This window comes from Columba livia, chromosome 1, assembly GCF_036013475.1.
Source record: "Columba livia isolate bColLiv1 breed racing homer chromosome 1, bColLiv1.pat.W.v2, whole genome shotgun sequence".
Taxonomy (NCBI): Eukaryota; Metazoa; Chordata; class Aves; order Columbiformes; family Columbidae; genus Columba; species Columba livia.
The window spans coordinates 14,938,924-14,961,588 of NC_088602.1; the positions used below are offsets into that span (position 1 = coordinate 14,938,924).

The following is a 22,665-nucleotide window of genomic DNA, read 5'->3' on the forward strand; positions in this document are numbered from 1 at the left end:
GAAGAATGAGGATGGAGGTAAAGGTTAGAGGATATTTAAACGTTACAGTCTAACGAAGTAAGAGAGGAAAGGATTGCAATTAAGACCTCACAGTTCAACAACATTAATGCAGTATAATGACGGTGATTACAGGATTATTGCTTCTCTCAGGGAAGTCTTTTTTTTTCCTCTGGAAAGTGCCTTGTGTATGTTGAAAGCTAACAGTCTATGTGGGTATTTTTTATGAACAGATATGAATTCTATACAAGCATAAATTTGTTCCTTGATTGAGGCTGATCTAGAACACAAACAATCTGAATCATGCAAGCAGGTAAATTCTCTTTGATAGCATTTCTGGAACTGGTGCAGGTTTCTACATTTGTACTTCTTCTGCAATATCCTTTGCAAGCAGTATCTGGACTAAACTCAGTTATTGCCCATGCACCACACACTGATGACTCCTCTCAGCCAACCTCATATGTGCAGGTGAAAATCAAAGTTCTGGATTGAAACCAAAGTGTATTATCCTGGTCTTCAACAGCATGAATGTCTAGAGAGTGAAGGAGAATTGGAAGCCACAAGGCAAAAGAACACAGACTTTATGAATAATAGAATACAAGCTGAAACCATAAAGCATCTTCTCCATCATTTACCCTGATTTTTTCATCATGTAAAAACAACAAAAACACAAACCAAAAAAAACCAACCAAACAAAAAAACCCACCACACAAACACAAACAGCTGGCAAAAAGGCAGCTTACTGTGTTCAAATTTGATGTGAAGTTTGATTGTTATGCTTAAATCTTTACTTTGAGAAACTTTATGATCAACTCGTTCAACTCATTCTATGAAAATGGGATATGGGATGGGGATCCTCAGGGTAAGCATTCCACCACCTAAATCCTTGGCATTTCCAGACTGAGATCATACCTGATATAGGTCATCAATCATAAGTCTTCTCGAAACATAGGGGCCACATTCTGACTCAGCAATTGAGTTTCTTCTGTTTTACAGCAGGAACCACTGACTGGAGGCAAAATTTTAAAGGGGCTATAACTCATAAGCCCCAGCGAACAGAGCACTTGACTCAGAAGAGAGGGACTTCAACTCTTTCTTTCAAGGACTGCATAAAACCATCCTAGGAGAGCTACTCCACCACTTACAGGTCTTTGTACATCCAGCTGTGTAGACATTTGTAGAAACAGGTAAAACTGAGGCACCCAAGTAATATTTTAAAAGCCCTTGATTATCTGAAGCACCTGCATGGCACTAGCACAGGTATGAAACAGGGCTTAGGAAAGATGAGCATATTTCTGGCGTGGCAGGATTGAGGGCTCTGTGGCAGGAGACCAGATAGGGTAATCTGCATCATCCAAGAGGGCAAGAACATATCTGCAATGGCAGCTGAATACAACTTAGTTTCTAAATCTCCTGAGTTCTGTTTTTACCTTCACATTTGAGATCATATCTTTGATATTTAGAAACCAGAAATAAGTTCACCATCTTAGTCATCTGGCATTCCACTTACTTAAATTAATATATTTCTTGATTTTGATTTGTCCTCAAGGCTCTTTTTCAGTTTGTAGATATCCTGAAGGAAAGATATTTTAGTCATCTTCCCACAACTGGTATGTGATAAGTGATAGACTTAAAAGGTCACATTTATTAGCCGAACCCTCCTAAATGAGGAAATGCTAGAGCACCCTATGCTCATGTGTGGTCATGAGTGACTGCTGTTACAAGTGAGAGGACATTAATAATCAGGGGGAACATATTTTAAGTTACTGCGATTGAGAACTTACATAATTCAAGCACCTAATATATGGCATATACTCAGGAGCCAGTTTTACCATAAGGAAAAAACAAAATACTTTTATTAGCTGCTTAAGTATGCAGGTTCTCAAGCAACTTTTCAATTATTTCCCAGCAGACAGGTTCAGAGGCCTGACATGTCTTCTAATAAAGGTCCTTTTATAATGACTTTATGCCATTTAATTTGCACTTTCAATTCAGCGTGTGTTTTTGATATCTCAAATTAAAAGAACTATGCTGTATCTCACTGCTGAATTTAAACTATATGGAATTATTTAGTGTAAACATGCAGTTAAGGCAATACAGTCCTTCTGTAAAAATGTGTAAAGTCACGACTAAAAAATGTGCATAGAAAGTGTGAATTATTCATGAAATACTCTTGAAGAATCATAAAACAGCAAACTCCCATACTTTCTTGCTGTTTCAAAATCTTCTGAAATGCTACAGTAAAGACAATTGAACTTAACCTTGAACAAAGACACTTTCTATCCTTCCATCTCAGGTCACTACTGAAAGTGTTTGAATCAGTGAACCTCAAGATGTGCAAGATCTGAATCTATTTTTTAGTGAATGTGAATTCCTGATTGCACACTATCTTCTAGATTCAGCATTTACCAGTCTGAATGAAAGACAAAAAATGGGGACCACAATCTAGTTGTTACATTGCTTGGTTGCAATACATACCTGTAATCCCAAGACATATGTGCCACTCTATCATAAATCAACGGTCTCATAGCACTTAAATAAGATAAAGAAAACTAGTTGTTTTAGTAAAACCCTGTGCAAGGAACAGAAAAAATTCCCTTTAGAAATTAAAATAATGAATTGAAATATACATATGCTTAATATGTATATTAAATATTCATTTCTTTTTATGGTCTTGCTGAAGTTAGAAAGAAAAAATAAGGTATGGAGTTATAATCACAGAATCACAGAATAGTAAGAGTTGAAAGGGACCTCTGGAGATAATCTTATCAAAACACCCTGTTAAAGAAGGTTCACAAATCTCACAGGAATGCATCCACGGAGTTGTCTAAAATCCCAAGAGAAGACGATATGACAACCAATCTGGGCAGCCGCTTCCAGTGTTCCATCACCCTCAAAGTAAAGAAGATACTCGTGATATTGAGATAGAACTTGCTGTGTTTCAGTTTGTGCGCTCCATGCATACTCAACAAAGCAAGCAGCCACCCTTGCTCACCATGAGAAACACCTCTCCAGGACTCTGCCACGCTCTTGATGCCTAAGCTTGATGTCAGCATCCTTGTAGATGACAATATATCTCTCAGCCCAGATTCTTGAAAACTAGGGTTCACCATGGTCTGGTCATGCACCTGTCTGGGCCTGCAGCTGTTAAATGCAGTATAAACAACAAAAAGGCAGCCATCCTCACTCACCATTGTCAACCTCTGCCCAGGGCTCTGCCAGACTCCTGATACATTAAATTAGTATCCATATTCTTGTAGAAGTTAAGAGACCTCCTGGGGTTTGTGGCTGATTACAGAAGTGCACCAGGGTCCGGCCCTGACCCTTTCTGAGCTGTGGCTGTGAAAGGCAGGATAAAAAAAAAACAGGGCAGCCACCCTGGTTCACCATTGTCAAAAATGCCCAGGGTTCTGTTAAAATCTTGATAACTTGGTGTCAGCAGCATATCTCTTAGCCTGTATTGATGAGAAAAACAGTTCAACATAGTCTGCTAATGCTTCTGGCAGGATAAAAATTAAATGGGCAGTCACCCTTGCTCACCATGGGTAAAACTTGACCAGGCCTCTGCCACACTTTTGATACATTAACTTAATGTCAACATCCCTGTACAAGGCAACAAATCTCTCTGAGTCTGTGGCCATGTTCTGGTCCTGACCTTTCCTGGGCAATGGCTGCAAAATGAATGATAAAATCTAAAGGCACAGACATGCTTGCTCTCAATGGCCAAGGCAAGCCAAAACCTCTGCCAGACTCTTTATACCGTAACTTAGTCTCATTACAGAAGACTGCAGATCTCCCTGGAACAGTGGTCAAGCAGTAGAGAGTGGCATGTTCTTATCCCATCCCTGCCAAGGCCCATGGCTCTAAAATGCATGATAAAAAACAAAGGGGCAGCCATACTTGCTAACCACTCTCAACCACTGCCCAGTAGTCTGACAGATACTTGACTACTTACCTTAGTGTATATATACTTGTAGAAGGTAGGAGACCTCTCTGGCTGTGTCACCAATGAGCGGTGAAGGCCAGAGTCTGGGCCAGCCACTTTATCCATCTGTGGATATGAAAGACAATAAAAAACCCAAAGGATAGGGGTCCATTGCTCAACACAGCCACCGACTGCCCAGGCATTTGCCAGACTCCTGATTCCTTAACTTAGCATCCATATCCTTATAAAAGGTAGCAGATGTCCCTGGGTTTGTGGATGATTAGGGGACTGCACCACGGTCTAGTCCTGTCCCCATTTGGGCCTGTGGATGTAAAAGGCAGTATAAAAAACAAAGGATCAGCCACCTCACTCACCATTGTCACCCACTGCCCAGGCCTCCTCAAGACTCTTGATTACTTAGCTTATTGTCCATATCTTTGTAGAATGTGAAAGTTGTCTCTGGATTTGTGGCTATAACGCGAGTACACAATGCTCTGATGCACCCTTGTCTAGCTCCGTGACTGTAAAAGGCAGAATAAAAAGCGAGAGATCAGTGATGCTCTATTACCATTTTCACACTCTGCTGAGGCCTCTGTGACAGGCCTCTGGATTTGTGGCTGATTACGGGAGTTCACAATGCTCAAGTCAAGCCCCTTTTTCAACTTCGGCACTGAAAGGTGCAAAAAAAAACAAAGGCGCAACGACCCTGTCTCAACCTGGGTGCTCTGGAAAATCTTATTCCAGTCTATTGATAACTGACTTCAACCTTAACATCCTTGTAGATGATAGGATATGTCAAGGCTTGTATTGTTGAGAATAAGAAATCACCATGTTCTGGTCCTGACTCTTTACGTCTGTGGCTGTAAAGGCAGGATAAAAAACAATGGCTCAAACACCCTCGTTCACATTTGTCACCCTCTACCCAGCCCTTTGCCAGACTCTTGATTCCTTAAATCAGCATCCATATCTCTGTAGACGGTCGGAGATGGCTCTGGATTTCTGGCTGACTATGGAAATGTGCAATGCTCTAGCCAAGCCCCTTTTTGAGCTTTGGCTCTGAAAGGTCAAAAAAAAAAAAGGCACAACCAACCTGTCATAACCTGGGTACTCCGGAAAATCTTATTCCAGTCTCTCGATAAGTGACCTTAATCTTAACACCGTCGTAGACTACAGCAGATTGTTGACAACAGGGGATAACTATGTCCTGGTCCTGACTCTTTATATCTGTGGCTGTAAAGGCAGGATAAAAAACAATGCTCTGACACCCTTGTTCACCATTGTTACCCTCTACCCAGTCCTCTGCAAGACTTTTGATTCCTTAACTTAGAATCCGTATTTCTGTAGCAGGTAGGAGATGCCTCTGGATTTTTCTCGGCAATGCAATGGCAATGCCCCTTTCTAAACTTTGCCTCTGAAAGGCAAAAAAAAGACAAGGCGCAACCACCCCGTCTCAACATGAGGATCCCAGAAAATTTTAGTCCAGACTCTTGATAACTGACCTTAATCTTAGCATCATTCCAGACGACAGCACATTGTAGAGAACAGGCGATCACCACGTTCTGGTGCTGACACTTTACATCTGTGGCTGTAAAGGCAGGGTAAAAAAAATGCCTCCAATACCCTCGTTCACATTTGATACACTCTATCCAGCCCTCTGCCACACTCTGAATTTCGTAACTTAGAATCCGTATTTCTGTAGCTGGTAGGAGATGCCTCTGGATTTTTGTCGGATTATGGGTGTCCGCAATGCTCTGGCAATGCCCTTTCCTGAACTTTGGCAATTAACGGCAGAAAAAAGACAAGGCGCAAACACCCTGTCAGCACATGAGGATCTCGGAAAATTTTAGTCTAGACTCTTGATAACTGACCTTAGTCTTAACATCCTTCTAGATGACAGCAGATTGTTGAGAACAGGGGATCACCCTGTTCTGGTCCTGGCTTTTAAGTCTGTGGCTGTTAAAGCAGGAGAGAAAACAATGCCTCAGACACCCTCGTTCATATTTGTCACCCTCTGCCCAGCCCTCTACCACACTCTTGATTCCTTAACTTAGAATCCACATCTCTGTGGACGATAGAAGATGGCTCTGGATTTTTAGTAGGATTATGGGAGTCCGCAATGCTCTGGCAATACCCATTTCTGAGCTTTGGCTCTGAAAGGCAGAAAAAAAGACAAGGCGCAACCAGCCCGTCTCAACATAAGGATCCCAGAAAATTTTAGTTTAGACTCTTGATAACTGACCTTAATCTTAACATCCGTCTAGATGGCAGCAGATTGTTGAGAACAGGGGATCACCCTGTTCTGGTCCTGGCTTTTACGTCTATGGCTGTTAAAGCAGGATAGAAAACAATGCCTCAGACACCCTCGTTCACATTTTTCAACCTCTACCCAGCCCTCTTCCACACTCTTGATTACTTAACTTAGAATCCGTATTTCTGTAGCAGGTAGGAGATGTCTCTGGATTTTTAGTAGGATTATGGGAGTCCGAAATGCTCTCGCAATACCCCTTTATGACCTTTGGCTCTGAAAGGCAGGAAAAAAGACAAGGCGCAACCACCCCGTCTCAACATGAGGGTCCCAGAAAATTTTAGTCCAGACTCTTGATAACTGACCTTAATCTTAACATCCTTCTAGATGACAGCATATTGTTGGGAACAGGGGATCACCCTGTTATTATCCTGGCTTTTACGTCTGTAGCTGTTAAAGCAGGATAGAAAACAATGCCTCAGACACGCTCGTTCACATTTGTCAGCCTCTGACAAGCCCTCTTCCAGACTCTTGATTCCTTAACTTAGAATCCGTATCTCTGTAGAAGATAGGAGATGGCTCTGGATTTTTGTCGGATTATGGGAGTCCGCAATGCTCTGGCAATGCTCCATTCAGAGCTTTGGCTCTGAAAGGCAGAAGAAAGACAAGGCGCAACCACCCTGTCTCAACATGAGGATCCCAGAAAATTTTAGTCCAGACTCTTGATAACTGACCTTAATCTGAACGTCCTTCTAGATGACAGCAGATGTCAAGGCTTGCATTGTTGACAACAGGGGAAAACGCTGTTCTGGTAATGGCTTTTACATCTGTGGCTGTGAAGGCAGGGTGAAAAACAGTGCCTCAGACACCCTCGTTCACATTTGTCACATTCTTCCCAGACCTCTTCCACACTCTTGATTCTTTAACTTAGTATCCGTATTTCCGTAGCTTTTAGGAGATGCCTCTGGATTTTTGGTTGGATTATGGGAGTCCGCAATGCTCTCGTAATGCCCCTCTCTGAGCCTTGGCTCTGAAAGGCAGAAAAAAAGACAAGGTGCAACCACCCTGTCTCAACATGAGGATCCCAGAATATTTTAGTCCAGACTCTTGATAACTGACCTTAATCTTAACATCCTTCTAGATGACAGCAGATTGTTGAGAACAGGGGATCACCCTGTTCTGGTCCCGGCTTTTTCGTCTGTGGCTGTTAAAGCAAGAGAGAAAACAATGCCTCAGACACCATCGTTCACATTTCTCACACTCTTCCCAGACCTCTTCCACACTCTTGATTTTTTAACTTAGTATCCGTATTTCCGTAGCTTGTAGGAGATGCCTCTGGATTTTTGGTTGGATTATGGGAGTCCGCAATGCTCTTGTAATGCCCCTCTCTGAGCCTTGGCTCTGAAAGGCAGAAAAAAAGACAAGGTGCAACCACCCTGTCTCAACATGAGGATCCCAGAAAATTTTAGTCCAGATTCTTGATAACTGACCTTACTCTTAACATCCTTCTAGATGACAGCAGATGTCAAGGCTTGCATTGTTGACAGCAGGGGATCGCCGTGTTCTTTTAAGACTTGTACGTCTGTGGCTGTAAAGGCAGGGTGAAAAACAATGCCTCTGACACCCTCGTTCACATTTGTTACCCTCTGCCCAGCCCTCTTCCACACTCTTGATTCCTTAACTTAGAATCCGTATCTCTGTAGAAGATAGGAGATGGCTCTGGATTTTTGTCGCATTATGGGAGTCCGCAAAGGTCTGGCAATGCCCCTTTCTGAATTTTGGCTCTGAAAGGCAGAAAAAACACAAGGCGCAACCACCCTGTCTCAACATGAGGATCCCAGAAAATTTTAGTCCAGACTTTTGATAACTGACCTTAATCTGAACATCCTTCCAGATGACAGCAGATGTCAAGTCTTGCATTGTTGACAACAGGGGATCACCATGTTCTGGTCCTGGCTTGTACGTCTGTGGCTGTAAAGGCAGGGTGAAAAACAATGACTCAGACACCCTCGTTCACATTTGTTACCCTCTGCCCAGCCCTCTTCCACACTCTCGATTCCTTAACTTAGTATCCGTATTTCCGTAGCTTGTAGGAAATTCCTCTGGATTTTTAGTCGGATTATGGGAGTCCACAATGCTCTCGTAATGCCCCTCTCTGAGCCTTGGCTCTGAAAGGCAGGAAACAAGACAAGGCGCAACCACCCTGTCTCACCATGAGTATCCCAGAAAATTTTAGTCCAGATTCTTGATAACTGACCTTAATCTTAACATCCTTCTAGATGACAGCAGATTGTTGAGAACAGGGGATCACCCTGTTCTGGTCCCGGCTTTTTCGTCTGTGGCTGTTAAAGCAGGAGAGAAAACAGTGCATCAGACACCCTCGTTCACATTTGTTACCCTCTGCCCAGCCCTCTTCCACACTCTTGATTCCTTAACTTAGTATCCGTATCTCTGTAGAAGATAGGAGATGGCTCTGGATTTTTGTCGCATTATGGGAGTCCGCAAAGGTCTGGCAATGCCCCTTTCTGAGTTTTGGCTCTGAAAGGCAGAAAAAACACAAGGCGCAACCACCCTGTCTCAACATGAGGATCCCAGAAAATTTTAGTCCAGATTCTTGATAACTGAACTTAATCTGAACATCCTTCTAGATGACAGCAGATGTCAAGTCTTGCATTGTTGACAACAGGGGATCACCATGTTCTTCTCCTGGCTTGTACGTCTGTGGCTGTAAAGGCAGGGTGAAAAACAATGCCTCAGACACCCTCGTTCACATTTGTTACCCTCTGCCCAGCCCTCTTCCACACTCTCGATTCCTTAACTTAGTATCCGTATTTCCGTAGCTTGTAGGAAATTCCTCTGGATTTTTAGTCGGATTATGGGAGTCCACAATGCTCTCGTAATGCCCCTCTCTGAGCCTTGGCTCTGAAAGGCAGGAAAAAAGACAAGGCGCAACCACCCTGTCTCAACATGAGGATCCCAGAAAATTTTAGTCCAGATTCTTGATAACTGACCTTAATCTTAACATCCTTCTAGATGACAGCAGATTGTTGAGAAAAGGGGATCACCCTGTTCTGGTCCCGGCTTTTTCGTCTGTGGCTGTTAAAGCAGGAGAGAAAACAATGCCTCAGACACCCTCGTTCACATTTGTTACCCTCTGCCCAGCCCTCTTCCACACTCTCGATTCCTTAACTTAGTATCCGTATTTCCGTAGCTTCTAGGAAATTCCTCTGGATTTTTAGTCGGATTATGGGACTCATCAATGCTCTGGCAATGCCCCTTTCTGAGCCTTGGCTCTGAAAGGCAGGAAAAAAGACAAGGCGCAACCACCCTGTCTCAACATGAGGACCCCAGAAAATTTTAGTCCAGACTCTTGATAACTGACCTTAATCTTAACATCCTTCTAGATGACAGCAGATTGTTGAGAACAGGGGATCACCCTGTTCTGGTCCCAGCTTTTTCGTCTGTGGCTGTTAAAGCAGGAGAGAAAATAATGCCTCAGACACCCTCGTTCACATTTGTTACCCTCTGCCCAGCCCTCTTCCACACTCTTGATTCCTTAACTTAGAATCCGTATCTCTGTAGAAGATAGGAGATGGCTCTGGATTTTTGTCGCATTATGGGAGACCGCAATGCTCTGGCAATGCTCCATTCAGAGCTTTGGCTCTGAAAGGCAGAAGAAAGACAAGGCGCAACCACCCTGTCTCAACATGAGGATCCCAGAATATTTTAGTCCAGACTCTTGATAACTGACCTTAATCTGAACATCCTTCTAGATGACAGCAGATGTCAAGGCTTGCATTGTTGACAACAGCGGAAAACGCTGTTCTGATAATGGCTTTTACATCTGTGGCTGTAAAGGCAGGGTGAAAAACAGTGCCTCAGACACCCTCGTTCACATTTGTCACACTCTTCCCAGACCTCCTCCACACTCATGATTCTTTAACTTAGTATCCGTATTTCCGTAGCTTGTAGGAGATGCCTCTGGATTTTTGGTTGGATTATGGGAGTCCGCAATGCTCTCGTAATGCCCCTGTCTGAGCCTTGGCTCTGAAAGGCAGAAAAAACACAAGGCGCAACCACACTGTCTCAACATGAGGATCCCAGAAAATTTTAGTCCAGATTCTTGATAACTGACCTTAATCTGAACATCCTTCTAGATGACAGCAGATGTCAAGGCTTGCATTGTTGACAACAGGGGATCACCATGTTCTGGTCCTGGATGGTACGTCTGTGGCTGTAAGGACAGGGTGAAAAACAATGCCTCAGACACCCTCGTTCACATTTGTTACCCTCTGCCCAGCCCTCTTCCACACTCTTGATTCCTTAACTTAGTATCCGTATTTCCGTAGCTTGTAGGAAATTCCTCTGGATTTTTAGTAAGATTATGGGAGTCCACAATGCTCTCGTAATGCCCCTCTCTGAGCCTTGGCTCTGAAAGGCAGGAAAAAAGACAAGGTGCAACCACCCTGTCTCAACATGAGGATCCCAGAAAATTTTAGTCCAGATTCTTGATAACTGACCTTAATCTTAACATCCTTCTAGATGACAACAGATGTCAAGGCTTGCATTGTTGACAGCAGGGGATCACCGTGTTCTTTTCCTGGCTTGTACGTCTGTGGCTGTAAAGGCAGGGTGAAAAACAATGCCTCTGACACCCTCGTTCACATTTGTTACCCTCTGCCCAGCCCTCTTCCACACTCTTGATTCCTTAACTTAGAATCCGTATCTCTGTAGAAGATAGGAGATGGCTCTGGATTTTTGTCGCATTATGGGAGTCCGCAAAGGTCTGGCAATGCCCCTTTCTGAATTTTGGCTCTGAAAGGCAGAAAAAACACAAGGCGCAACCACCCTGTCTCAACATGAGGATCCCAGAAAATTTTAGTCCGGACTCTTGATAACTGACCTTAATCTGAACATCCTTCCAGATGACAGCAGATGTCAAGTCTTGCATTGTTGACAACAGGGGATCACCATGTTCTGGTCCTGGCTTGTACGTCTGTGGCTGTAAAGGCAGGGTGAAAAACAATGACTCAGACACCCTCGTTCACATTTGTTACCCTCTGCCCAGCCCTCTTCCACACTCTCGATTCCTTAACTTAGTATCCGTATTTCCGTAGCTTGTAGGAAATTCCTCTGGATTTTTAGTCGGATTATGGGAGTCAGCAATGCTCTGGCAATGCCCCTTTCTGAGCTTTGGCTCTGAAAGGCAGGAAACAAGACAAGGCGCAACCACCCTGTCTCACCATGAGTATCCCAGAAAATTTTAGTCCAGATTCTTGATAACTGACCTTAATCTTAACATCCTTATAGATGACAGCAGATTGTTGAGAACAGGGGATCACCCTGTTCTGGTCCCGGCTTTTTCGTCTGTGGCTGTTAAAGCAGGAGAGAAAACAATGCCTCAGACACCCTCGTTCACATTTGTTACCCTCTGCCCAGCCCTCTTCCACACTCTTGATTCCTTAACTTAGAATCCGTATCTCTGTAGAAGATAGGAGATGGCTCTGGATTTTTGTCGCATTATGGGAGTCCGCAATGCTCTGGCAATGCCCCTTTCTGAGTTTTGGCTCTGAAAGGCAGAAAAAACACAAGGCGCAACCACCCTGTCTCAACATGAGGATCCCAGAAAATTTTAGTCCAGACTCTTGATAACTGACCTTAATCTGAACATCCTTCTAGATGACAGCAGATGTCAAGTCTTGCATTGTTGACAACAGGGGAAAACGCTGTTCTGGTAATGGCTTTTACATCTGTGGCTGTAAAGGCAGGGTGAAAAACAATGCCTCAGACACCTTCGTTCACATTTGTTACCCTCTGCCCAGCCCTCTTCCACACTCTCGATTCCTTAACTTAGTATCCGTATTTCCATAGCTTGTAGGAAATTCCTCTGGATTTTTAGTCGGATTATGGGAGTCCACAATGCTCTCGTAATGCCCCTCTCTGAGCCTTGGCTCTGAAAGGCAGGAAAAAAGACAAGGCGCAACCACACTGTCTCAACATGAGTATCCCAGAAAATTTTAGTCCAGACTCTTGATAACTGACCTTAATCTGAACATCCTTCTAGATGACAGCAGATGTCAAGTCTTGCATTGTTGACAACAGGGGAAAACGCTGTTCTGGTAATGGTTTTTACATCTGTGGCTGTAAAGGCAGGGTGAAAACCGTGCCTCAGACACCCTCGTTCACATTTGTTACCCTCTGCCCAGCCCTCTTCCACACTCTTGATTCTTTAACTTAGTATCCGTAATTCCGTAGCTTGTAGGAGATGCCTCTGGATTTTTGGTCGGATTATGGGAGTCCGCAATGCTCTCGTAATGCCCCTCTCTGAGCCTTGGCTCTGAAAGGCAGGAAAAAAGACAAGGCGCAACCACCCTGTCTCAACATGAGGATCCCAGAAAATTTTAGTCCAGACTCTTGATAACTGACCTTAATCTGAACATCCTTCCAGATGACAGCAGATGTCAAGTCTTGCATTGTTGACAACAGGGGATCACCATGTTCTGGTCCTGGCTTGTACGTCTGTGGCTGTAAAGGCAGGGTGAAAAACAATGACTCAGACACCCTCGTTCACATTTGTTACCCTCTGCCCAGCCCTCTTCCACACTCTCAATTCCTTAACTTAGTATCCGTATTTCCGTAGCTTGTAGGAAATTCCTCTGCATTTTTAGTCAGATTATGGGAGTCAGCAACGCTCTGGCAATGCCCTTTTCTGAGCTTTGGCTCTGAAAGGCAGGAAAAAAGACAAGGCGCAACCACCCTGTCTCACCATGAGTATCCCAGAAAATTTTAGTCCAGATTCTTGATAACTGACCTTAATCTTAACATCCTTATAGATGATAGCAGATTGTTGAGAACAGGGGATCACCCTGGTCTGGTCCCGGCTTTTTCGTCTGTGGCTGTTAAAGCAGGAGACAAAACAATGCCTCAGACACCCTCGTTCACATTTGTTACCCTCTGCCCAGCCCTCTTCCACACTCTTGATTCCTTAACTTAGAATCCGTATCTCTGTAGAAGATAGGAGATGGCTCTGGATTTTTGTCGCATTATGGGAGTCCGCAATGCTCTGGCAATGCCCCTTTCTGAGTTTTGGCTCTGAAAGGCAGAAAAAACACAAGGCGCAACCACCCTGTCTCAACATGAGTATCCCAGAAAATTTTAGTCCAGACTCTTGATAACTGACCTTAATCTGAACATCCTTCTAGATGACAGCAGATGTCAAGTCTTGCATTGTTGACAACAGGGGAAAACGCTGTTCTGGTAATGGTTTTTACATCTGTGGCTGTAAAGGCAGGGTGAAAACCGTGCCTCAGACACCCTCGTTCACATTTGTTACCCTCTGCCCAGCCCTCTTCCACACTCTTGATTCTTTAACTTAGTATCCGTAATTCCGTAGCTTGTAGGAGATGCCTCTGGATTTTTGGTCGGATTATGGGAGTCCGCAATGCTCTCGTAATGCCCCTCTCTGAGCCTTGGCTCTGAAAGGCAGGAAAAAAGACAAGGCGCAACCACCCTGTCTCAACATGAGGATCCCAGAAAATTTTAGTCCAGACTCTTGATAACTGACCTTAATCTGAACATCCTTCCAGATGACAGCAGATGTCAAGTCTTGCATTGTTGACAACAGGGGATCACCATGTTCTGGTCCTGGCTTGTACGTCTGTGGCTGTAAAGGCAGGGTGAAAAACAATGACTCAGACACCCTCGTTCACATTTGTTACCCTCTGCCCAGCCCTCTTCCACACTCTCAATTCCTTAACTTAGTATCCGTATTTCCGTAGCTTGTAGGAAATTCCTCTGCATTTTTAGTCAGATTATGGGAGTCAGCAATGCTCTGGCAATGCCCTTTTCTGAGCTTTGGCTCTGAAAGGCAGGAAAAAAGACAAGGCGCAACCACCCTGTCTCACCATGAGTATCCCAGAAAATTTTAGTCCAGATTCTTGATAACTGACCTTAATCTGAACATCCTTCTAGATGACAGCAGATTGTTGAGAACAGGGGATCACCCTGTTCTGGTCCCGGCTTTTTCGTCTGTGGCTGTTAAAGCAGGAGACAAAACAATGCCTCAGACACCCTCGTTCACATTTGTTACCCTCTGCCCAGCCCTCTTCCACACTCTTGATTCCTTAACTTAGAATCCGTATCTCTGTAGAAGATAGGAGATGGCTCTGGATTTTTGTCGCATTATGGGAGTCCGCAATGCTCTGGCAATGCCCCTTTCTGAGTTTTGGCTCTGAAAGGCAGAAAAAACACAAGGCGCAACCACCCTGTCTCAACATGAGTATCCCAGAAAATTTTAGTCCAGACTCTTGATAACTGACCTTAATCTGAACATCCTTCTAGATGACAGCAGATGTCAAGTCTTGCATTGTTGACAACAGGGGAAAACGCTGTTCTGGTAATGGCTTTTACATCTGTGGCTGTAAAGGGAGGGTGAAAAACAATGCCTCAGACACCCTCGTTCACATTTGTTACCCTCTGCCCAGCCCTCTTCCACACTCTCGATTCCTTAACTTAGTATCCGTATTTCCGTAGCTTCTAGGAAATTCCTCTGGATTTTTAGTCGGATTATGGGAGTCCACAATGCTCTCGTAATGCCCCTCTCTGAGCCTTGGCTCTGAAAGGAAGGAAAAAAGACAAGGCGCAACCACCCTGTCTCAACATGAGGATCCCAGAAAATTTTAGTCCAGACTCTTGATAACTGACCTTAATCTGAACATCCTTCTAGATGACAGCAGATTGTTGAGAACTGGGGATCACCCTGTTCTGGTCCCGGCTTTTTCGTCTGTGGCTGTTAAAGCAGGAGAGAAAACAATGCCTCTGACACCCTCGTTCACATTTGTTACCCTCTGCCCAGCCCTCTTCCACACTCTTGATTCCTTAACTTAGCATCCGTATCTCTGTAGAAGATAGGAGATGGCTCTGGATTTTTGTCGGATTATGGGAGTCCGCAATGCTCTGGCAATGCTCCATTCAGAGCTTTGGCTCTGAAAGGCAGAAGAAAGACAAGGCGCAACCACCCTGTCTCAACATGAGGATCCCAGAATATTTTAGTCCAGACTCTTGATAACTGACCTTAATCTGAACATCCTTCTAGATGACAGCAGATGTCAAGGCTTGCATTGTTGACAACAGCGGAAAACGCTGTTCTGGTAATGGCTTTTACATCTGTGGCTGTAAAGGCAGGGTGAAAAACAGTGCCTCAGACACCCTCGTTCACATTTGTCACACTCTTCCCAGACCTCCTCCACACTCATGATTCTTTACCTTAGTATCCGTATTTCCGTAGCTTGTAGGAGATGCCTCTGGATTTTTGGTTGGATTATGGGAGTCCGCAATGCTCTCGTAATGCCCCTCTCTGAGCCTTGGCTCTGAAAGGCAGGAAAAAAGACAAGGCGCAACCACCCTGTCTCAACATGAGGACCCCAGAAAATTTTAGTCCAGACTCTTGATAACTGACCTTAATCTGAACATCCTTCTAGATGACAGCAGATTGTTGAGAACAGGGGATCACCCTGTTCAGGTCCCGGCTTTTTCGTCTGTGGCTGTTAAAGCATGAGAGAAAACAATGCCTCAGACACCCTCGTTCACATTTGTTACCCTCTGCCCAGCCCTCTTCCACACTCTTGATTCCTTAACTTAGAATCCGTATCTCTGTAGAAGATAAAAGATGGCTCTGGATTTTTGTCGCATTATGGGAGTCCGCAATGCTCCGGCAATGCTCCATTCAGAGCCTTGGCTCTGAAAGGCAGAAGAAAGACAAGGCGCAACCACCCTGTCTCAACATGAGGATCCCAGAAAATTTTAGTCCAGACTCTTGATAACTGACCTTAATCTGAACATCCTTCTAGATGACAGCAGATGTCAAGTCTTGCATTGTTGACAACAGGGGATCACCATGTTCTGGTCCTGGCTTGTACGTCTGTGGCTGTAAAGGGAGGGTGAAAAACAATGCCTCAGACACCCTCGTTCACATTTGTTACCCTCTGCCCAGCCCTCTTCCACACTCTCGATTCCTTAACTTAGTATCCGTATTTCCGTAGCTTGTAGGAAATTCCTCTGGATTTTTAGTCGGATTATGGGAGTCCACAATGCTCTCGTAATGCCCCTCTCTGAGCTTTGGCTCTGAAAGGCAGGAAAAAAGACAAGGTGCAACCACCCTGTCTCAACATTAGGATCCCAGAAAAATTTAGTCCAGATTCTTGATAACTGACCTTAATCTTAACATCCTTCTAGATGACAACAGATGTCAAGGCTTTCATTGTTGACAGCAGGGGATCACCGTGTTCTTTTCCTGGCTTGTACGTCTGTGGCTGTAAAGGCAGGGTGAAAAACAATGCCTCTGACACCCTCGTTCACATTTGTTACCCTCTGCCCAGCCCTCTTCCACACTCTTGATTCCTTAACTTAGAATCCGTATCTCTGTAGAAGAAAGGAGATGGCTCTGGATTTTTGTCGCATTATGGGAGTCCGCAGAGGTCTGGCAATGCCCCTTTCTGAATTTTGGCTCTGAAAGGCAGAAAAAACACAAGGCGCAACCACCCTGTCTCAACATGAGGATCCCAGAAAATTTTAGTCCGGACTCTTGATAACTGACCTTAATCTGAACATCCTTCCAGATGACAGCAGATGTCAAGTCTTGCATTGTTGACAACAGGGGATCACCATGTTCTGGTCCTGGCTTGTACGTCTGTGGCTGTAAAGGCAGGGTGAAAAACAATGACTCAGACACCCTCGTTCACATTTGTTACCCTCTGCCCAGCCCTCTTCCACACTCTCGATTCCTTAACTTAGTATCCGTATTTCCGTAGCTTGTAGGAAATTCCTCTGGATTTTTAGTCGGATTATGGGAGTCAGCAATGCTCTGGCAATGCCCCTTTCTGAGCTTTGGCTCTGAAAGGCAGGAAACAAGACAAGGCGCAACCACCCTGTCTCACCATGAGTATCCCAGAAAATTTTAGTCCAGATTCTTGATAACTGACCTTAATCTTAACATCCTTCTAGATGACAGCAGATTGTTGAGAACAGGGGATCACCCTGTTCTGGTCCCGGCATTTTCGTCTGTGGCTGTTAAAGCAGGAGAGAAAACAATGCCTCAGACACCCTCGTTCACATTTGTTACCCTCTGCCCAGCCCTCTTCCACACTCTCGATTCCTTAACTTAGTATCCGTATCTCTGTAGAAGATAGGAGATGGCTCTGGATTTTTGTCGCATTATGGGAGTCCGCAAAGGTCTGGCAATGCCCCTTTCTGAGTTTTGGCTCTGAAAGGCAGAAAAAACACAAGGCGCAACCACCCTGTCTCAACATGAGGATCCCAGAAAATTTTAGTCCAGATTCTTGATAACTGACCTTAATCTGAACATCCTTCTAGATGACAGCAGATGTCAAGTCTTGCATTGTTGACAACAGGGGATCACCATGTTCTTCTCCTGGCTTGTACGTCTGTGGCTGTAAAGGCAGGGTGAAAAACAATGCCTCAGACACCCTCGTTCACATTTGTTACCCTCTGCCCAGCCCTCTTCCACACTCTCGATTCCTTAACTTAGTATCCGTATTTCCGTAGCTTGTAGGAAATTCCTCTGGATTTTTAGTTGGATTATGGGAGTCCACAATGCTCTCGTAATGCCCCTCTCTGAGCCTTGGCTCTGAAAGGCAGGAAAAAAGACAAGGCGCAACCACCCTGTCTCAACATGAGGATCCCAGAAAATTTTAGTCCAGATTCTTGATAACTGACCTTAATCTTAACATCCTTCTAGATGACAGCAGATTGTTGAGAAAAGGGGATCACCCTGTTCTGGTCCCGGCTTTTTCGTCTGTGGCTGTTAAAGCAGGAGAGAAAACAATGCCTCAGACACCCTCGTTCACATTTGTTACCCTCTGCCCAGCCCTCTTCCACACTCTCGATTCCTTAACTTAGTATCCGTATTTCCGTAGCTTCTAGGAAATTCCTCTGGATTTTTAGTCGGATTATGGGACTCATCAATGCTCTGGCAATGCCCCTTTCTGAGCCTTGGCTCTGAAAGGCAGGAAAAAAGACAAGGCGCAACCACCCTGTCTCAACATGAGGACCCCAGAAAATTTTAGTCCAGACTCTTGATAACTGACCTTAATCTTAACATCCTTCTAGATGACAGCAGATTGTTGAGAACAGGGGATCACCCTGTTCTGGTCCCGGCTTTTTCGTCTGTGGCTGTTAAAGCAGGAGAGAAAACAATGCCTCAGACACCCTCGTTCACATTTGTTACCCTCTGCCCAGCCCTCTTCCACACTCTTGATTCCTTAACTTAGAATCCGTATCTCTGTAGAAGATAGGAGATGGCTCTGGATTTTTGTCGCATTATGGGAGTCCGCAATGCTCTGGCAATGCTCCATTCAGAGCTTTGGCTCTGAAAGGCAGAAGAAAGACAAGGCGCAACCACCCTGTCTCAACATGAGGATCCCAGAATATTTTAGTCCAGACTCTTGATAACTGACCTTAATCTGAACATCCTTCTAGATGACAGCAGATGTCAAGGCTTGCATTGTTGACAACAGCGGAAAACGCTGTTCTGATAATGGCTTTTACATCTGTGGCTGTAAAGGCAGGGTGAAAAACAGTGCCTCAGACACCCTCGTTCACATTTGTCACACTCTTCCCAGACCTCCTCCACACTCATGATTCTTTAACTTAGTATCCGTATTTCCGTAGCTTGTAGGAGATGCCTCTGGATTTTTGGTTGGATTATGGGAGTCCGCAATGCTCTCGTAATGCCCCTGTCTGAGCCTTGGCTCTGAAAGGCAGAAAAAACACAAGGCGCAACCACACTGTCTCAACATGAGGATCCCAGAAAATTTTAGTCCAGATTCTTGATAACTGACCTTAATCTGAACATCCTTCTAGATGACAGCAGATGTCAAGGCTTGCATTGTTGACAACAGGGGATCACCATGTTCTGGTCCTGGCTTGTACGTCTGTGGCTGTAAGGACAGGGTGAAAAACAATGCCTCAGACACCCTCGTTCACATTTGTTACCCTCTGCCCAGCCCTCTTCCACACTCTTGATTCCTTAACTTAGTATCCGTATTTCCGTAGCTTGTAGGAAATTCCTCTGGATTTTTAGTAAGATTATGGGAGTCCACAATGCTCTCGTAATGCCCCTCTCTGAGCCTTGGCTCTGAAAGGCAGGAAAAAAGACAAGGCGCAACCACCCTGTCTCAACATGAGGATCCCAGAAAATTTTAGTTCAGATTCTTGATAACTGACCTTAATCTTAACATCCTTCTAGATGACAACAGATGTCAAGGCTTGCATTGTTGTCAGCAGGGGATCACCGTGTTCTTTTCCTGGCTTGTACGTCTGTGGCTGTAAAGGCAGGGTGAAAAACAATGCCTCTGACACCCTCGTTCACATTTGTTACCCTCTGCCCAGCCCTCTTCCACACTCTTGATTCCTTAACTTAGAATCCTTATCTCTGTAGAAGATAGGAGATGGCTCTGGATTTTTGTCGCATTATGGGAGTCCGCAAAGGTCTGGCAATGCCCCTTTCTAAATTTTGGCTCTGAAAGGCAGAAAAAACACAAGGCGCAACCACCCTGTCTCAACATGAGGATCCCAGAAAATTTTAGTCCGGACTCTTGATAACTGACCTTAATCTGAACATCCTTCCAGATGACAGCAGATGTCAAGTCTCGCATTGTTGACAACAGGGGATCACCATGTTCTGGTCCTGGCTTGTACGTCTGTGGCTGTAAAGGCAGGGTGAAAAACAATGACTCAGACACCCTCGTTCACATTTGTTACCCTCTGCCCAGCCCTCTTCCACACTCTCGATTCCTTAACTTAGTATCCGTATTTCCGTAGCTTGTAGGAAATTCCTCTGGATTTTTAGTCGGATTATGGGAGTCAGCAATGCTCTGGCAATGCCCCTTTCTGAGCCTTGGCTCTGAAAGGCAGGAAACAAGACAAGGCGCAACCACCCTGTCTCACCATGAGTATCCCAGAAAATTTTAGTCCAGATTCTTGATAACTGACCTTAATCTTAACATCCTTCTAGATGACAGCAGATTGTTGAGAACAGGGGATCACCCTGTTCTGGTCCCGGCTTTTTCGTCTGTGGCTGTTAAAGCAGGAGACAAAACAGTGCATCAGACACCCTCGTTCACATTTGTTACCCTCTGCCCAGCCCTCTTCCACACTCTTGATTCCTTAACTTAGTATCCCTATCTCTGTAGAAGATAGGAGATGGCTCTGGATTTTTGTCGCATTATGGGAGTCCGCAAAGGTCTGGCAATGCCCCTTTCTGAGTTTTGGCTCTGAAAGGCAGAAAAAACACAAGGCGCAACCACCCTGTCTCAACATGAGGATCCCAGAAAATTTTAGTCCAGATTCTTGATAACTGACCTTAATCTGAACATCCTTCTAGATGACAGCAGATGTCAAGTCTTGCATTGTTGACAACAGGGGATCACCATGTTCTTTTCCTGGCTTGTACGTCTGTGGCAGTAAAGGCAGGGTGAAAAACAATGCCTCAGACACCCTCGTTCACATTTGTTACCCTCTGCCCAGCCCTCTTCCACACTCTCGATTCCTTAACTTAGTATCCGTATTTCCGTAGCTTGTAGGAAATTCCTCTGGATTTTTAGTCGGATTATGGGAGTCCACAATGCTCTCGTAATGCCCCTCTCTGAGCCTTGGCTCTGAAAGGCAGGAAAAAAGACAAGGCGCAACCACCCTGTCTCAACATGAGGATCCCAGAAAATTTTAGTCCAGATTCTTGATAACTGACCTTAATCTTAACATCCTTCTAGATGACAACAGATGTCAAGGCTTGCATTGTTGTCAGCAGGGGATCACCGTGTTCTTTCCTGGCTTGTACGTCTGTGGCTGTAAAGGCAGGGTGAAAAACAATGCCTCTGACACCCTCGTTCACATTTGTTACCATCTGCCCAGCCCTCTTCCACACTCTTGATTCCTTAACTTAGAATCCGTATCTCTGTAGAAGATAGGAGATGGCTCTGGATTTTTGTCGCATTATGGGAGTCCGCAAAGGTCTGGCAATGCCCCTTTCTGAATTTTGGCTCTGAAAGGCAGAAAAAACACAAGGCGCAACCACCCTGTCTCAACATGAGGATCCCAGAAAATTTTAGTCCGGACTCTTGATAACTGACCTTAATCTGAACATCCTTCCAGATGACAGCAGATGTCAAGTCTTGCATTGTTGACAACAGGGGATCACCATGTTCTGGTCCTGGCTTGTACGTCTGTGGCTGTAAAGGCAGGGTGAAAAACAATGACTCAGACACCCTCGTTCACATTTGTTACCCTCTGCCCAGCCCTCTTCCACACTCTCGATTCCTTAACTTAGTATCCGTATTTCCGTAGCTTCTAGGAAATTCCTCTGGATTTTTAGTCGGATTATGGGAGTCAGCAATGCTCTGGCAATGCCCCTTTCTGAGCCTTGGCTCTGAAAGGCAGGAAACAAGACAAGGCGCAACCACCCTGTCTCACCATGAGTATCCCAGAAAATTTTAGTCCAGATTCTTGATAACTGACCTTAATCTTAACATCCTTCTAGATGACAGCAGATTGTTGAGAACAGGGGATCACCCTGTTCTGGTCCCGGCTTTTTCGTCTGTGGCTGTTAAAGCAGGAGAGAAAACAGTGCATCAGACACCCTCGTTCACATTTGTTACCCTCTGCCCAGCCCTCTTCCACACTCTTGATTCCTTAACTTAGTATCCGTATCTCTGTAGAAGATAGGAGATGGCTCTGGATTTTTGTCGCATTATGGGAGTCCGCAAAGGTCTGGCAATGCCCCTTTCTGAGTTTTGGCTCTGAAAGGCAGAAAAAACACAAGGCGCAACCACCCTGTCTCAACATGAGGATCCCAGAAAATTTTAGTCCAGATTCTTGATAACTGACCTTAATCTGAACATCCTTCTAGATGACAGCAGATGTCAAGTCTTGCATTGTTGACAACAGGGGATCACCATGTTCTTTTCCTGGCTTGTACGTCTGTGGCTGTAAAGGCAGGGTGAAAAACAATGCCTCAGACACCCTCGTTCACATTTGTTACCCTCTGCCCAGCCCTCTTCCACACTCTCGATTCCTTAACTTAGTATCCGTATTTCCGTAGCTTGTAGGAAATTCCTCTGGATTTTTAGTCGGATTATGGGAGTCCACAATGCTCTCGTAATGCCCCTCTCTGAGCCTTGGCTCTGAAAGGCAGGAAAAAAGACAAGGCGCAACCACCCTGTCTCAACATGAGGATCCCAGAAAATTTTAGTCCAGATTCTTGATAACTGACCTTAATCTTAACATCCTTCTAGATGACAGCAGATTGTTGAGAAAAGGGGATCACCCTGTTCTGGTCCCGGCTTTTTCGTCTGTGGCTGTATAAGCAGGAGAGAAAACAATGCCTCAGACACCCTCGTTCACATTTGTTACCCTCTGCCCAGCCCTCTTCCACACTAGCGATTCCTTAACTTAGTATCCGTATTTCCGTAGCTTCTAGGAAATT

General features: G+C 44.7%; 1 protein-coding gene across 4 annotated transcripts in view; it reads left to right on the top strand.

The window, feature by feature from the left end:
* CNTN5 (contactin 5) overlaps window positions 1-22,665 on the top strand; it is a 706,531-nt gene that overhangs the window by 387,431 nt on the left and 296,435 nt on the right. The window lies entirely within an intron of this gene.